Below are 15918 nucleotides of genomic sequence, written 5' to 3' on the forward strand. Positions count from 1 at the left end.
GGGGAACATTTTAGGCCCTCCCACAAATGAAATTATGCTCCAACACTGACAATGTATCTGTTATTTAAACCAAGGCTTCCGACAGCCTTAATTACATCTGAACAGAACCCACTGTCCGTGTGGGATTTAGAAAGCACAAACCTAGCAGGGATGCAATGGATCACTATACGTAGGGGAAGCACCCAGAGGGTTACAGGTACATAGCAAGGGTAGCACTGCAAAGCTTGACTAGTAAACGGAAGGAACACCTGTGCCAGTGGCATGCATGTGGTCTACTCAGACTAGACCATGGGTCTGCAGTGTGTGGCTTTCCAGATGCTTTGGACTACAACATAATCCCTCCCCATTGACTACGCTGGCTAGGGCTGAATACATCTGTGGAGCCAAACTTTGCAGAACCCAGGCCTAGAGAAACGTTCATGTTTTGCATCACCACTTAGAGCTATGACTACACTCAATATTGAAATGCTATAAGGACAATTGGCATTTCCCCTCGTAGGCCAATTATATCGGCTATCGGATCACTGACTGAGCCAACTCCAATATACCGGCCCAATTGTCCAACCCATTGGGCCTAGCCTAGCTTATATGAAGGACACAAGAAGGACTATGACAATTGCACATTCATTCACTGGAGAAAGAAAAACGTATTAGCAACACTAGGTGTCAATTCCTCATACAGAAGAGTCAACTTAGGTCAAACGTTTGCAAGTCGAATCCCTAACAGCCAAATGCAGTCCATCTTTTCAGGGCATCCATACAGTAGTTTGTGGTTATACCTAAAAACTGGTACATTGCTGAACTAGGCCTTGAAAAACGGGCCTACGGTTCAAGTTGAATTCAACATCTTACAGACAGTAACATGTCACTAGAAATGAGTGAAGTTTTCCGGGCCAAAAAAAAAAAGTCTTGTGTTACCAATAGGTCGGCAGGAATACGATGGAGAAAAAATCTGGGCACACGCATGCCATCCTCTGTACACCTTGGCACGAAGCTGAGGATGCATCGAATCTCAAACATTCAGCACTGGTGACAAGACAAGGACATGCATTGAGAGGATCAAAAGGCACACTCAAACAATCATAAGCACCTTTGGGACTGGCACCGACCAATTAGGAGACTAAGAAAATGAGCCATTATCTCCAGAACCATTCCTGCCTCTGCTCTCCTCCACCCACCACACACACCCTAAGTCACCATCTGTGTCTGCCCGGGTTCACCTTTCCCAGTCAAAGTCCCTTCCCACCATTAAGCTGCATGCTGCCGTTACCATTCTCCACGACCCAGCCAAGTGGCACGGCGTCAAACAGAAGAGGTATAGGTTTTCTGAAAGACACAGGGGACCCCACGCTCTGGGTTAGGGTATTAATATAACAATTGATCACGGAAAAACATCCAGAGGGTACAATTTAAAAGGTAGGTATCAAAGGATTTTATTAGTCCTGATACATTTTAGATATACGAGTCAAATCATGATTTAATCTGCACTTACGGCGACAATTTACATAGCAGGAAAAAACTAAGAATACATCTATATAATAAAATTCATACTATTCAAACATGCAATCCTTCATCCACAAGCATCCACCAACCATCAATCCACTCATGCCAAACATCAATGAGTATAAAGTATAAAATCTATAATAAATCATGACATAATTCATCAATTGAATTATTTATAGAAAGAATGTGAAATCAATATGCTTGGCCACAATAGATAATAAAAGGTGGACAAAAAGTTGAGATGGGTCCCAAGAGTCTTCAACCACAACCTCATCACAAGTTTCTCTCTACCGGTTTTGACACATATACTTTATTATAGTGACGTCTTCTTCAGGGGATAAAAGTTACATTCTAGAGGAAAGAAAGGGAAACAAACTCATAAATCCCCTATCCTTTGATGACAACATGGTATGATATTTTAAAACCAAATGCACAATAAGAACATTAAAAATCAATATGTAAACAAGAACAGCCGCCTGCTGCCACCCAGAGTACACATCTCTGAAGTAGACCGTAGGTATCAGACAGGAAAGTGCTACCATCATGAATTGGTGTCCTCAACTACAGTGGACTCAGGTCATGGGCAGAAACGACACCAAAAATCACAAACATGAGAGCCTCTCGGTTTAGGGAGCATGAAACCGATGACTGCTCTCTCTCGCTGGCAGCATAAATGCAAAGTCTGCTCGAGAAATGGTAGCCACATAGTTGCTGGATATTCAAGCAAAACGAACTGCATGTTATCCCTTCCTATGTGCTCATGCTTGCTAAGCTAGCACGAAGGTTTCTAAGATAATAATGACTAACTTTGGCATAGAAAAAGGGATGGGAAAGTCCATCGCTCCTTTTATTATAACTGGATCCGCTGTGTGTTTGAATTGACAGCGTCCAGATACTGGTTCCTGCACGGGAAATTGCTGAGCTCACAGTACGGCTCCACCCTGTAGGGTATTAACATAACTAGGTACAACTACATGCTAGGACCATCTACGATAGAGCAAGAGTCTAGAATATCACATCACCAGAATTTACCTAATGTGTCTAAGAGGTGAGTGTACTGGCGCCAACGGGGTCCCGCACTGGGCCACACAGGTGTGTTACTTCCCTAAATTACAAAACAACAAGAGACTAATCACTAAACTATATATTCAGGCCAACATGAGTCTTGAAAATATATAACACTCATTGTGGTCATGATGGTTCTACCATACAAAATTCCCATTGCTTGTACAGAAAAGCAAATGTTATAATCCACCAGGAATTAGGCGAGATGTCCAAGACCCAGGACAGTGTGTTATGAAAGGTTCGCCAGGGAAACAACGAATGTCTGGTGGCAAAACCGCCCATGGCCTGGAAACCGCAGCACAAGTCCACGACACGGATTTCCACAAGATGGGGCTGCTTACCTTCAGCAAAAGAACGGTGTTGCTCGACTAGCAACTAACAACTGAATGCCTTGGAAAAAATGGGCTCGGGCGGACTCTCAGCAACGCTGTGTTGCTTTCGCTGTGGATTGAAGTAGCGTCCCCATGATCATGTGATCATTGATTCTGTCACATGACCTTGCGCCGAGTTGTACTGTCATAGCACCGCAGTGTCATGTGTTCGAATAGACTTCCGAAGGAAATAAAGACGTGTGTTGCTTGGTACGAAGTACAAGATATTATAATCACCCAATGACTGCCGAATATTATAATCTAGCCGGCAATTCCTAATTAAGTGATTGTATTTGGATGCGGCAAAATGACATTATTTCATCAGCGTACTGCCGTCCTATACGGCGCAGTGCAATATCGAACCAGATGGATGTCAATTCCTTCTTTCTAATCTGAGTGTACAACCACTCACTACGTTGGACTCATCATTAGTCAGAGACCCCAAGAGTCCAAAAAGGTCAAATATACAAAGGTGGGTGTTGACTAGTGACTGCTCAAATTTCCTGCCTATCATAGTGCCTTGGCAAAAAATTAAATAAATTGGAGATTGAAGACCTGCACTCGCTGCAGTCCGGAAAGGCATAAACTTACTACGCCGTGCTGGTCTTGGTTGTACCCTGTGTTGGGGACACATGGAATAAGGAAGAAGTGTTATTATCAATGTTCAATAAAATGCTGATGTTAATTACTCTGGTGCCATGGCTCCAAAGTGTTCAAACCTTGTGTTAATGTTTTTAGGTTAAAAATCCAGAGTTTTTCTTTATAAACAGAAGAGGAACTTGCATCCTTTCTCCATTTCTGACACTGGTCATTTAAATTGCTCTCTTAACAGTAATAAGGCACGTGAGATGCCCATTGTAATATTACAACTCCAGACAATTGCTAACAGCAATAATGGCCATGGGAGAGGCGGAGGTGCCTGGGAAGAATACATGCAGCCACGCAGTGCAGCACACCACAGACACTTTAACGGTAACATGAAATTGACCAAGCTGTAAAGCTCAAACATGCTGGGCAAAATGGATACGCTGGGTTCAAACTAGTTTGTGTCCGTTGTTTATAACAGGAGTCCTCAAACAAACGACAGCCAGCCAGCCTTGCCCACATCAAGATTGAGTGGCTCGCGCTACCTGTATCCGCCCCGGCTGCTAAACAGAGACAGATGGGAAAGACTAACCCCGCCTAACAAACTTAAAACGTGGAGATGTTTAGGGTGTCTATTAATGTATAATAGAGACATTTGATTTTAAAACCGGAAACGTAGGATGGATTTGGTGAATCTGGCCTGGTAGGCAGATTTTAGGAGGCCATCCCAGTTATAGTGTACAAGGGGACACAGAAAACCCAAACAATTTTAACATGGAGAGTGCTCAAGGCTATTAGCAGGAGAGTGTGAGTGAGGTCATGGGTCCACAATGAATCCACAGAATTAATCAGTTTAGACAGGTAGGCACCAGGCCTCTTCGGGAGACAGTCACATATTTTCAGTCGGCTGCTCTTCTACACAGGATACTTGGCTCCAACATTGAGCTTAAGAAATGGCTGCAGGGGCCCTCTTATGCAAAATCCTGGCTGGAAGTAAGTTCAAGCCCAGCAATGGAAGGGATCTGCACCATTCAAATAGCCAGCAGTGGTCCAATCAGAGACCACTGTGGGTTTCACTCATGCCAAACACCCAGACTCTCTGGCACCACGGATGTGCAGTGGGACCAGACAGTCCAACCCACACAGCATACATACAACACAAGGCATCACTAACCCGTGTAAGCAGCAGCTTTCCGTGGCCAGAACATGACCGTATATGGGATTTCCTGACCCGAGAAGGCCAAGTGAAAAATCTCGTGGCACATCCATTTTAGGATACTAGCCACGTTTAGTAGCGATACACAGTAAACGCGAATGTGCACACTCATAATAATACGAACTATAAAAAATATATCTGCTGCCATCGCTTGTCTTTAGGCATATCTAAAAGTAACCAAAATCCAAAGTGTAAAAGACTAGGGTGATACAAAAGTTACCAAAAAGGTTAAAAAAACAAATGGCTTCCCCAGTACATACAGTCTGATGGACGGGTCAGTTTTTCCATGACAAAATGAGCAAAACCCCATGCGACTGAAGCTGTAGGCTTCACTTCCCTGAAAAAAGACAGAACCGGTTAAAAAAAAAAAAAACTTGCGGGTCAATAGAATATTTCGGGAAATCTTCCCTAACAGAAACTGATAAGGGAACTGAAGCAGGGAATGGGACTTGTGGATCAGCAATGCAGCTGGGATTTGGATCCATAGGTTATAGTTCCAAAATCAGCAAAACATCACTGCCTGTTAGATTTAATATAGGACTTCATACTTCTTGGGTAACTTTTTATATTTCTCAGAAAAGGAAACTCAAGTTAACGGAGAAAAATAACGGTCCATGGTCACTCATGGGAAAACCATCGTTAGTGTCAGAATTAAGGGATGTGGTCCGAAAAGGCATGTAAGGTGCTGAAAAACTACATTTCCCAGTAGGCATTGGGACCTTCTGTAGTTTCACCTGCGTGCCATTTACAAGCTGCAGACAATCGAGGGACTGCTTTATAATCGCCATCCGCCAACGCCCCGGTGCAGTTGATTGAGGTTATGGCACACTGGCAGTGGCTGTGGAGCGACCTGCAAAAAAGGTGGTGAGGATAGCGCGTTTCTTTTGGCTCTCGCGAACCTTTCGGGAGCCGCACTGAAGAATGCCCGAGTCGCGGCCGTGAGGAAGGAGACGGCCAGGCTTCTTGTATCGTTTCTTCAGGCTCGGATGGCCTTGTGAGGAATCCGAGCACTCAGTTAAGTGCTGTGCCCACTAAATTGCATTAATTAATATAAATCTACTACAGCCTGGGTGGCAGCGGTGAGCAGGGGGCGACCAGGCATAACTCGCCTCAAATCGTTGCGCTCGAGCGTCCCTTTGAGGCGTTCGAGGAGTTAAGTACTATTGTTCTAATCCAAAACACATTGAATATGAAATACGCTATGTTTCTATGGCTGTTGGGTATCTGATAAAATGAAGTACTGAGACAGTGCTCATATTGGGATATTCAGAGCCTGTTCACTGCCACCCACAGGGCAGGACAACCTGATACTATGAGATATAAACCTGCTTTGCCATATTCCAGGTGTAATGGTCATTAAGGAAACTTTATGTTACATGTATGGCATGATGTGCATGTTTAGAGGCTTACGCTTGCCCGGCAGGGCCATGTGTCTGTTTATGTTATTACAGGGAATTCCCTTGTTTGTGCCATACTGCTTATGCCATTCTGTGTACTAGGAGCAGGGTGTTGGTGTGTTGTCATTCAAGCTGTGACATCTAACCTTTATATGTTCCATGTTTAGTGAGTGTTATGAATTTGTAACATTTTGGGACATGTTCTGTGAAACGGGTATTAGGACAACAGGTTTAAGGTGATTAGTGTACATGCTAGACTAGGTTGGGTAGGAGGTTAACTCAGGTGTAAGGTATTATTGGCGTGTTGTTTGAAGGTGCATGTTTTGTTCACCTACCTTTCCTTTGTCATTCCATCCCCTTATCCTAACTCGGTCTTCCCCCCCCATTGGCTGCCACTTGGCTCCCTGTATTTGTTAAACATTCAGGTACCTGTGCCAACCACAGTGGGAGGGTCGATCTATTCGACTTCTGTGGTTCGGGAGAGGGGATTGAAACCCTCATCCCTTTGGAGATATTGACAATTAGAAGTAGCAGCATTATTAAACCACAGCAATTTACTATGCAATTCTGTAGGTTTGCTAAGTGTCCATTTAATTGTGTAGCAAAGCTAGGTCTTTAAGTTAACCTGTTCAATGAAAACACGGCTTGCCCGCATTCCTCTCTTGCCCTCACGGCTCTGTATACACATTGAAACAAGCGTTTAGGTGCATTAGAAATACCCAATATGCAAATACACCCTCTTTTCTGAGGCAACGGCGCAGCAGTAATCATCTTCTCCACTCTTAATGCCATAGGCCTGCTTGGGAGTGCTAAGCAACTTTTTTTCTTTTTCAAATAATTGCAAACCAGAAGTAATTGGAAAGTTGCCTTTCTTAAGCTAACTTTATCCTGCCTGGCTAGACTAGTATGCATTACATTTTTAGGAATTGAATAACTATCTTTGAAGACGAAGAAACAATGTTTACATTGTTATAATGCAGCATATTGACAAGCGAACACATAGAAAACCTATATAATCCAATGGACAAATGCTTTTGATGGCAAACCTAGTTCTGTAGAACTGCTGGTTGCATACATCTGGGCAACTGGTGCTCAACCACAAGCTGCTTCCGGCCTCCATGTTATTCCATTTTACCCTATTCCTTCATACAAGCTAGCCAAAAAGTGAGATGGATACAATATTCCACCTAGTTTGTCCAGTTCTCTGCCTGCTATGCCATCCTCTCTGCTTAGTCTCATACTTTCTTTCCTCTTACATATTGAATACATGTTTACGAAAAGTAGTGATCAATAGTTCCATCCAGTCTGCACATCTACAGACCCACGTCAGCCTGTTTTATAAATTACTATGCTTTATATTAACTGCATCTGTGTTCATTTTGCAGACACCACTCCTCATTGATCTCTAAGGTAAAGCTATGCGTGTGGGAGGTAAGAGAACTGAATACTGCAATACATTATGCAGATCATTCAGCACAGGTACAGCACCCAGAGACTGATGTGTGTAGGGATACGGTTGCATATTTCGGCTGCTAGTCTCTTCCGTTAAGAGATAAAGTCCAAACTGAAGAGGTGTTGACGTCTTTGGTAAAGGTCAGGCTACAGTAGTGTACGTGTGACAAAGTCATGGTCATTATAAACAATGGGACTCGCGTGATATAGCGACACGAAGCCCAGATAAATTAGTATTATGGAGTTGAGATTCTTTCATGAACAAACCCGCCCAGTCGGGGAAGAGAGATGACATCGGATTGTAAAAGGACTGAAGCATGATACTTAAGACATTGAAATGCAGTAACCCACTTCATGACAATCTTTTAATTAGTATACACGTGTTAATTCAGTGCCTGCCCCCAATTAGGAAGTAATCAAAACCTGCACCCTTCTCCAACAGGCATAGGACTCCAAGAAGCACCCTGCCGGAAATCCAGGTAGCACCAATCTCTTCAAAGGAAACCCGTACAAGTCACTCGCCCTGGAGGGAGTCAAGCTCGACTATTACAAATAACGAAAGAGTATCAGTTCCTCTCAGGACCAAATATTTTTTAGAAATAACGAAAAAAGGGAAGCGCACATCAAAAAATGCAAGTGCACTTGAAAAAGTTTCAATTACATTAAAACCACATTGTTTTATTTCAACTACTCTGCGATGTGTTTCACTGTATGAAACTTGTCTGGGCTAACCTGAAACATACGAGATGAGACACTTCGCACTCATAATGTAGTTCAATTTTTATGAAATATCGTTTTGAATTCTTGATTAAACTTATATGGAATGTTTAGGTGCAGGGGAGAAGAAAATCAACCCTGGCATATGGGTTGTAACCTGAACAAGAACAAAGTAGTTCCCAATTAGGGAACTCCCAGCACTTTCAATGCCTGTATGTACACGCCAAATAGTCTATATAGAGTTTTTCTTGGAGAATATTTCTGATCTGCACAGTGTTGTCTTCAAATAATTCATACACAATTATCTTAAATTAGTACACTGCACCATTAGACTGTTTGGATAGTACATACGGCCATTGAAAGCGTGCAGGGGACTGGAGTTCCCCAATTGGGAACTCCAGTCCCCTCACCTGAAACCTACACATTCCTCTTAACAAAAAGGGGAAAAAAGCACTCCACAGAACACAGAAAAACAGAATATAAAATAAAGTGCTGGCCGTTTGTAAGTGAATTGCCTCGTGGTATACATGAGCCCTATGAAGTGGGAAGATGTTCTGCTTCCCATGTCAAGCACAGACTGGAAGATTACCTTTGGGCGTAGGATTACTAGAATGCTGCTACTAACTAATCTGCGATTCTCCATCTTTTATGCCGCAGCATCAACCTCTTCCCCAATGCACTGTCTCAAACCCTGCCACTTGCTTCTCCTACAACCAACCAATCTGAGCCAGCAGCTTCCAGAACAGAACTCAAAGCTTTGGACTAGCACCTTCACTGGCTTTCCGTCGCCCAAAGGATTTCACTAAAATCTCTCGCCCTGACTTACAAACACATCAATTACCAGGCCCCTATTTACCTAGCCTCGCGGTTCACTCAATATAGCCCACCTCGATCACTCAGGCCTGCCCATAGCCAGAGCCACACGATCCCTAGATACAAGCTCCAAACAGCTGGAGGGGTTAGCTTCCCAGTCCTGGCAGCCAAACTCTAGAACAGGGTGCCTCTCACTATTAGAAATCTATCATCTCTGAATCTATTCAAACAAAGCTAAACTTTGGTTATCCACCTCAGATGACCAATTGTCATTCTGAAAATTGGATTATCATGACTTTATGTTTGCCTGACTAACTTGCATTTAATGTTGCTGTAATGACCTTCTTTTTGATGTAACTACTGTTTTAAGATATTTGCCCGGTTGCCTCCGGGCCTGGTTTGCGCTATACAAATACAAAATCTAACGCATCATTTTCAATTAGCTATCAGTGATAGAAGCCATTATGTGCCAAGACAAGAACACAAAATCTGGTGGAAGTTATACGTGTTTGAATTTAATCGCACCAGATATGCAGTTTTTGGAACGCAATAAAGCGGTCACTATACTAAATGGTGGCGGCACATCAGCACCCTGCTAGACAACTCTTCATATAAGTCGCCAACAATAGCTCAATTCTTCCACTCATACCCAAACTGTAAGCAAAGACACGAATGCCTGAGCTAGAGCTGCCACAGGTTTCAAATGGCACTGTTTCCAGGTGTCTGATGGAGTGGTAGCTACCTCAAAACTGGATCTTCTGCACTAAACCTGCATCTTGGCCACTCTCAGCGACCTCGGTCCAGGGCCCAGCCACTCTCCACTTGCACTGCCTCCCCCTGCACTGTGGGACCGTCACTGTATCCCTACAGCCCCCTTCCTAGCACTTGCTCTGCACTTACCTCGCACTTGCCACCAGCTGGCCCTTTTATTTATTATTTATTATTTTATTACGCTACTTACCGTGTACTGCACTTTCCCCCTCACCTCCCCCCCTGCACTTCCTCCTTTTCCCCTTACCTCTGCACTTGCCCGATCTGAATGACACCTGGCCTAGTAGGATCGTTTGTCTGTCTTCCCCTTGTTTCCCTCCCTCCCTGCCTCGTCGCGCCTTGAAACACTTGTGTATAGGCGCGTTACAAATACCATATCATATATCATATCTCATACCAGAAACATCCTTATTTAATGTAACGAATTATTTTGTAACACGCCCAATAGCATACCCGAGCTGGGTTTCCAGGTGCGAACCTCTGTTGCTCTGCGTGGTCTTGCTTCCAAGACCAGCGCTTTGCCCCTCTGCTCTCCTTCGCTCACTATGCTATCCACAGAATTCCCATACACGATCACAAAAGAATAAGAGCCACACCGTTATTTTATTCAGGGGTGCCACTCCCCACACATGTGATTTCAGCCGTGGGAGCAGACAGCACTCACTCAGCACTCGTGTTCCCAAAGGGATAGAGAACGCACATTGCCTGACCCCATTCACACGCACGCACTGCCAGCCAAACATCACCCACTGCTACCAACACACAACGTGAACTTATTGATAGGTGCCATGTTTGCTTTGCTTGAGCACTCATACCAACCAAAGACCTTTAATCATCCATGTACTGCAAAAAGGGGCTGAAGGGGGAACAAACCACAAGGGAGGGAATGGGAAAGGATGCACTGCAGGGCCTGGGATGAGGACGTTATGGATGTTATTTGCAGGGCTGGACCTGGAATTGGCAACTTGGTTTATGACGCGCCCCTCACTCGAGTAAATAAATAGCAGGATGGCAAAGTCACGCCAAAGACCAGGACTATTCTGCTAGTGGCTGGTCTGCAGGGGGGCAGGCGCGGGCTGCAAGGCAGGTGCAGCCCCCCCACCATCCTGGGGGAGCCGCGGGAAAGAAGGGACGAGCATGCCCGATGCCCCGTCTGCAGGAAGCCGTTTACAGAGGCGAGTGCATCAGCATCCAGGTGGGCCTCACGCCCCCCGCCCCCCAGGGTGCAGAGGCCGTCCCTGCATGTAGAGCGAGCCGAGCTCTGGCAGCACCGGGTGTGAGCAGGTACCGAGCCCAGTGGAAGGCAGGGGCGGCCCCCTGACTGCAGGCAGCTGGGAGGGAGGGCTCAGGGCGGGCTCCGTGGGCCTGCGCCCGCTCCCCAGGTCGCGAGACCCGTGAGGCCCTCCCCAGCCTGTGCCCCTCCCGTGACGCTGCACCGGCCCTTTGCACTCACCGCTCCCTCCGTGCCTCACAGCAGCCGCCGCCACCGCTCCCTGCCGACCCTCTTCCGGGTGCGCCCTCCTGCGTCCCTCCCTCCCTCCCACCCAGCTGCCGCTTCCGGTCCCGCCCCCTGGCGCAGCTCCACTTCCGGCCGTCCCGCGGCCTCCAGGGGGAGAGCCCTAGTCCGTCTTCACTTTCAGTGCCCACAGCCCCAGCCCAAGGACAGGCAATAGTGGACTTTCCAGCTTTGCTAGTTTCCTTCACATATTCTGCTATTGATTTTAAACAGAATAGCCACATCTGTGCATAACTCTCAACTGGCATATTCAGATCATTTCTTATGCCCTAGGCGTTAAATAGGTGCCACTCATACACACAGACTCATACATGCCAAATGATTCTGAGGCACCTAGGAGGGAGATTTCAGGAGAGAATTAGGGATTAATTAATTTCCCCATAAGCATGCATTGGGGCTAGAATTATTTTAGGCGGGAGAACGTGAACAATAGCAATATTTTGCAATATTTTTCAGTACAAAATGGGAGTCTCCCACCTAAATCGGGAGAGTTGGCATGTCTGCTCTCCCTATGGGAAGAACACCCTATCCATAGCTGTCAACTATTTGTGTTGCAAATGCAGGTGAAAACACCCGATTTTATATTTTGGCGGGTGAGAGGCCCATTAGAATGAATGGCCGTGCAGGAGGCTTGGCAGGTTAGTCAGCCCTTTACAAGGCAGGTGACGCCCGTCAAAAGTGTGTGAGTTGAGAGCTATGCCTTACACCTGCATATGTGATGCCTTCTCTCCCTAGGCTCCGAGTGGTGTATCGCCTATCGAAGAGGCTGGCCCTATCTATATCTTCTTTCATACCATGTGATCAGAACAAACCAATTGAGATGCTAAAAAGAAACGCACATGTAAGGGCCAGTAAAGGCTAATAAAAAGTCACGTAATGTACATTATATCCTGTCTGTTCCATAGCTCTCAACCATTTGTGTTGCAAAGGCGGGTGAAATCACCCGATTTTGTTTTTGCCCGGTGAGAGGCCCATCAGAATGAATGGCCGTGCAGGGGGCTTGGTGGGTGAGTCAGCCCTTTACAAGGCGGGTGACACCCACCAAAAGTGTGTGAGTTGATAGCTATGCTGTTCAAATGGTGGTGCTCAGTCCTCACATCAGCCCCTGAACCCCTGCTTTTGTTACTTTACTCCTAGGTAGCAGAAGTGTTGCAGAGACCACCGCCTCTGATGAATTTATCCATTAGGAATAACAGGTCCTGAAGAAGATGATCCCAATTATATGAATCATTGAAACCGGTCAACCATACATGGCATGAGTGTCCTCATGCCCAAGACAATGACCAACACAATGGAACGGGGACATGTCTAATAATGAGTGCTATTTTTACGTGTAGTAAAGGACATTAGCCTAAGATAGACTAATATTGTGCCCTCTAGCGAGAGCATTTTTATATTGCCTATCACACTGTATGGGTTTATAACAGGTGTGCCAGCCTGCCAACCAAAGTAATTAAAAAACAGAAAAAAATCCTGATGTGAGGACTGAGCACCACCATTTGAACAGAGACAGGATGTAATGTAAATCATGATGTTGGAACAGGTCTACTTTGGAGGAAAGCAAGTCTAGTTTGCTCCCCAGGCTCCCTAGCCCCACCTTGAGATCTAACAGAATTTCTCTGATGTCGAAGTCTTGTGTCACCTCATCTTCGTTGGGCGGACTTGAGTTGGGCGATTGTGGTCTGCTGTTGGAAGAGGATGCTTTGACTGAGGAGCAGCTCTCAAAGTTCAGTTTTCTTTGCGATCTATCAGTTTTCCCAATGATCTCGATGGAAGAGGGCGATGAAGTGCCAAGAAGACGACACGGAGTGAGCTTGAAGGGGCCAGTCAAGAATCTGCTGGGTGTGTTCGTAGCAAGCTTGCCGGGGATCTCTTACAGCTTGCTTCGGCGCGTACACTACCAATTTTTTGGTTTCGCCTCTGTCCCCTCTATTGTCTCTGAGAGGCGTTGGTGAGGGATTTCGTGTCACGGCTGTGGATGAAATGCCAACGTCCCTCGGATACACCAACCTCTAGATGAACACTTGAGCAATTCGCGGGGACAGGCTCAGTGATCGACGCTGTTTATGGCCTAGAACTGATGAGGTGTCTCTAGAAAGTCTATGTGAAGACCATGTATAGTTTCTATTATCCAAGTATCCCCAGATATAGTGTGCCACTTTTGTGTAAACTCTGCTATTCCCCCCCTACTGTTGGGGTATTTTATTGTGGGCTGTTCGCTCTCACCTGAGGTGCTTTGTTGACGCTCTCTATGTCGCCAGCTTCTACCCCTTCCTCGGCCACTTGATGGGAGGAAGGGGGTCTGTCTTCGATCCTCCTGATCTTGCCACTGCGTTCTGTCTTTGTAGGATCTGTTAAAGTGGAATCGGCCAACCGAGCAACCCCTGCCTCTGCTGGATCTCCCGAAAATCTGTCTCCCAAACACTCTCTTGAGCGAGGCCTGCGCCTTGTCCAGCACCGCATAGGAGTTAGTGAACTTTGTTAACTCTTTAATGAAGGAATTTCCGAAGAGGTTTCCATTTGCGGTCGACGCCTTCTCCGAAGAAGTAACTTCACTTATCTTCGGGTCTATCTTTACCAGAAGAGACCTTCTTCTCCCCATGATGATCGCGTGGTTGGCGTTACCCAACATACAGATCACCCTCTGGGCCCACCCGATCAGAATGATCCACTGGTTCCCCCTATTCTCTGGCCTCTTCGCCCATCTGCAGAATCTTAGTGAGGGGTCCTATTATTTCCAGCATTTTGTCCTGGTATGATCGCCAGGACCTATCCAGTCCTTTTCTCACGTCCTTGGTGTACTTGCTCATGAACGTGACCATTTTGTCATCGATCTCGGGTGTATCTGCTGCACCCTCTGGGAGGTGAGGTCTAGGGCATTCTGCCCTCATCTTACTCCTAGTCTCTTCATCTAGGTGCGCCCTCAGGCGCTTTCTCAAATAGGCCGCTATTTTCTTTGGCAGCTTCCACTTGGAAGACCTAGGGTGGATTAGTGCCTCAGGATCAAAATCATCACCTGCACCATCCTCCTCTGTCTCCTCCTTCCTCTTTTTCTTTGGTGCTTTATGGCCTTTTTGCTCTGAGGAAGATATGGAATATTCATCTTCCTCTGAATATTCCTCCTCCCAGTCCTCCTCTCCCTCATCAGAGGTGTAGGAGGAATTATCCTGCCACCTGCAGGCCCCACCTTTGCCCTTACTCTCCTTCTCTTACCACCCTTCTTATTTGGTGGTGTGCCCGGGTGGGGGGGGGGCTTCTTCTGCCTTGCAGGCTGCTTTTCTGCCCCCTTTTGTTTTCCCCATTGCTTTTAGCCCTTTGATCTCCTCCAGGCCCTGTGAGAACTTGAGCCAGTCCTCCATCAGGGCTATCTGCTGTGGCCCTTGTCCCAACGAGGCCCTCAGGGCTTTTTTCAGGCCCTGAGTCATCTCCGCATGGCTCCTCTTCTGGCTAATGTTAGCCTTTCTCTCATCATTAGAGGAGCTCATGTCTGCACAGAGCACTGAGGTTTTTTACTATAAACCAGGAGTTTTATAATCTCTTGGAGTTTGCAAATATATATTTTATAATGTATTGATTGCCTGGCCTGTTTTGGAGATATATATATATCAGGTTTTACCTGGGACTGTGCCCGTCACTGTTTTGTTGCAGTATCTCTCTCTGGCCTGCAGGGGCGCTGTGATCAGTATTCACGTAGCACGATCAAATGGAATGTTGCGTTCCGAAGCAAACGCGTGTATTATATCTTTTGATTACAGGAGTTCAAAGATTGTATGAATATGCTCTCGTAGCGCTCTCAATACGTTATCTCACTTTCCTAATGGTCCGCGGAATGGTGGGAGCGCCGGAACTATGTGGTCCCGTTGCGTTCCCCCTTCCGTGACCATAGTGCCCTCTGTGGCTCTCCTCAGAGGTTGCGGTCACCGGAGCACTAGCCCCGTCGTGAAAGCAACTTCCAAACCTTCAACACTCATTGCAGATATGCTCCGCCAATTACCTAGATTGAGCGCGCGCATGCGTGCAAGTCTGCCTATGTAAACACACACTGTCACATTAATACACACATTCATAAGAATAATGAAAAGGGCACTTAATTTGCTGCCGAGCAGTAAAATAAGAGGAAGTAAGGTAGAAGGACAGTGTGATTTATGGACAAGGACTATTCTGATTTGTTGAAGTTATCACATGGTCAGTTTGAGGACCAACAAGAACAGAACTACCAAAGACTCTAAAACAATGGTTATTGTAGTTTATTGAGTTTTGTTTTTCATGTTTTGGAAAGGGAAGCATAATCCGAGCCTTGACATCTTGACATAGCATTCAATCATAAAGTTTTAATACTAAAAGGAGTGTTATTATAAGGATAAGCATAGCATCCAGTAGAGACATATATGTTTCAATCACATTGAAATTAATTCCCTGAATTTTGTCAAATACATATGTTTTTCATGTACAAATAGTGGCAGTGGGCTCAGTCCCACACAGTTGCTCCTGTATCTGTGCTGAATTTAGCTT

General features: G+C 45.7%; 1 protein-coding gene across 1 annotated transcript in view; it reads right to left on the minus strand.

Moving 5' to 3' along the window:
- The window catches only part of LOC138480678 (rho-related GTP-binding protein RhoG-like), a 30118-nt gene extending 18692 nt beyond the window's left edge, over nt 1-11426 (minus strand). Inside the window, exon 1 of the mRNA XM_069612356.1 lies at nt 11344-11426. The gene's annotated coding sequence lies outside the window, so the exon portion shown is untranslated. The remainder of the gene's footprint in view (nt 1-11343) is intronic.
- Nucleotides 11427-15918: the final 4492 nt, after the last annotated feature.

This window comes from Ambystoma mexicanum, chromosome 5p (assembly GCF_040938575.1).
Source record: "Ambystoma mexicanum isolate Mex_15411 chromosome 5p, UKY_AmexF1_1, whole genome shotgun sequence".
Classification (NCBI taxonomy): domain Eukaryota; kingdom Metazoa; phylum Chordata; class Amphibia; order Caudata; family Ambystomatidae; genus Ambystoma; species Ambystoma mexicanum.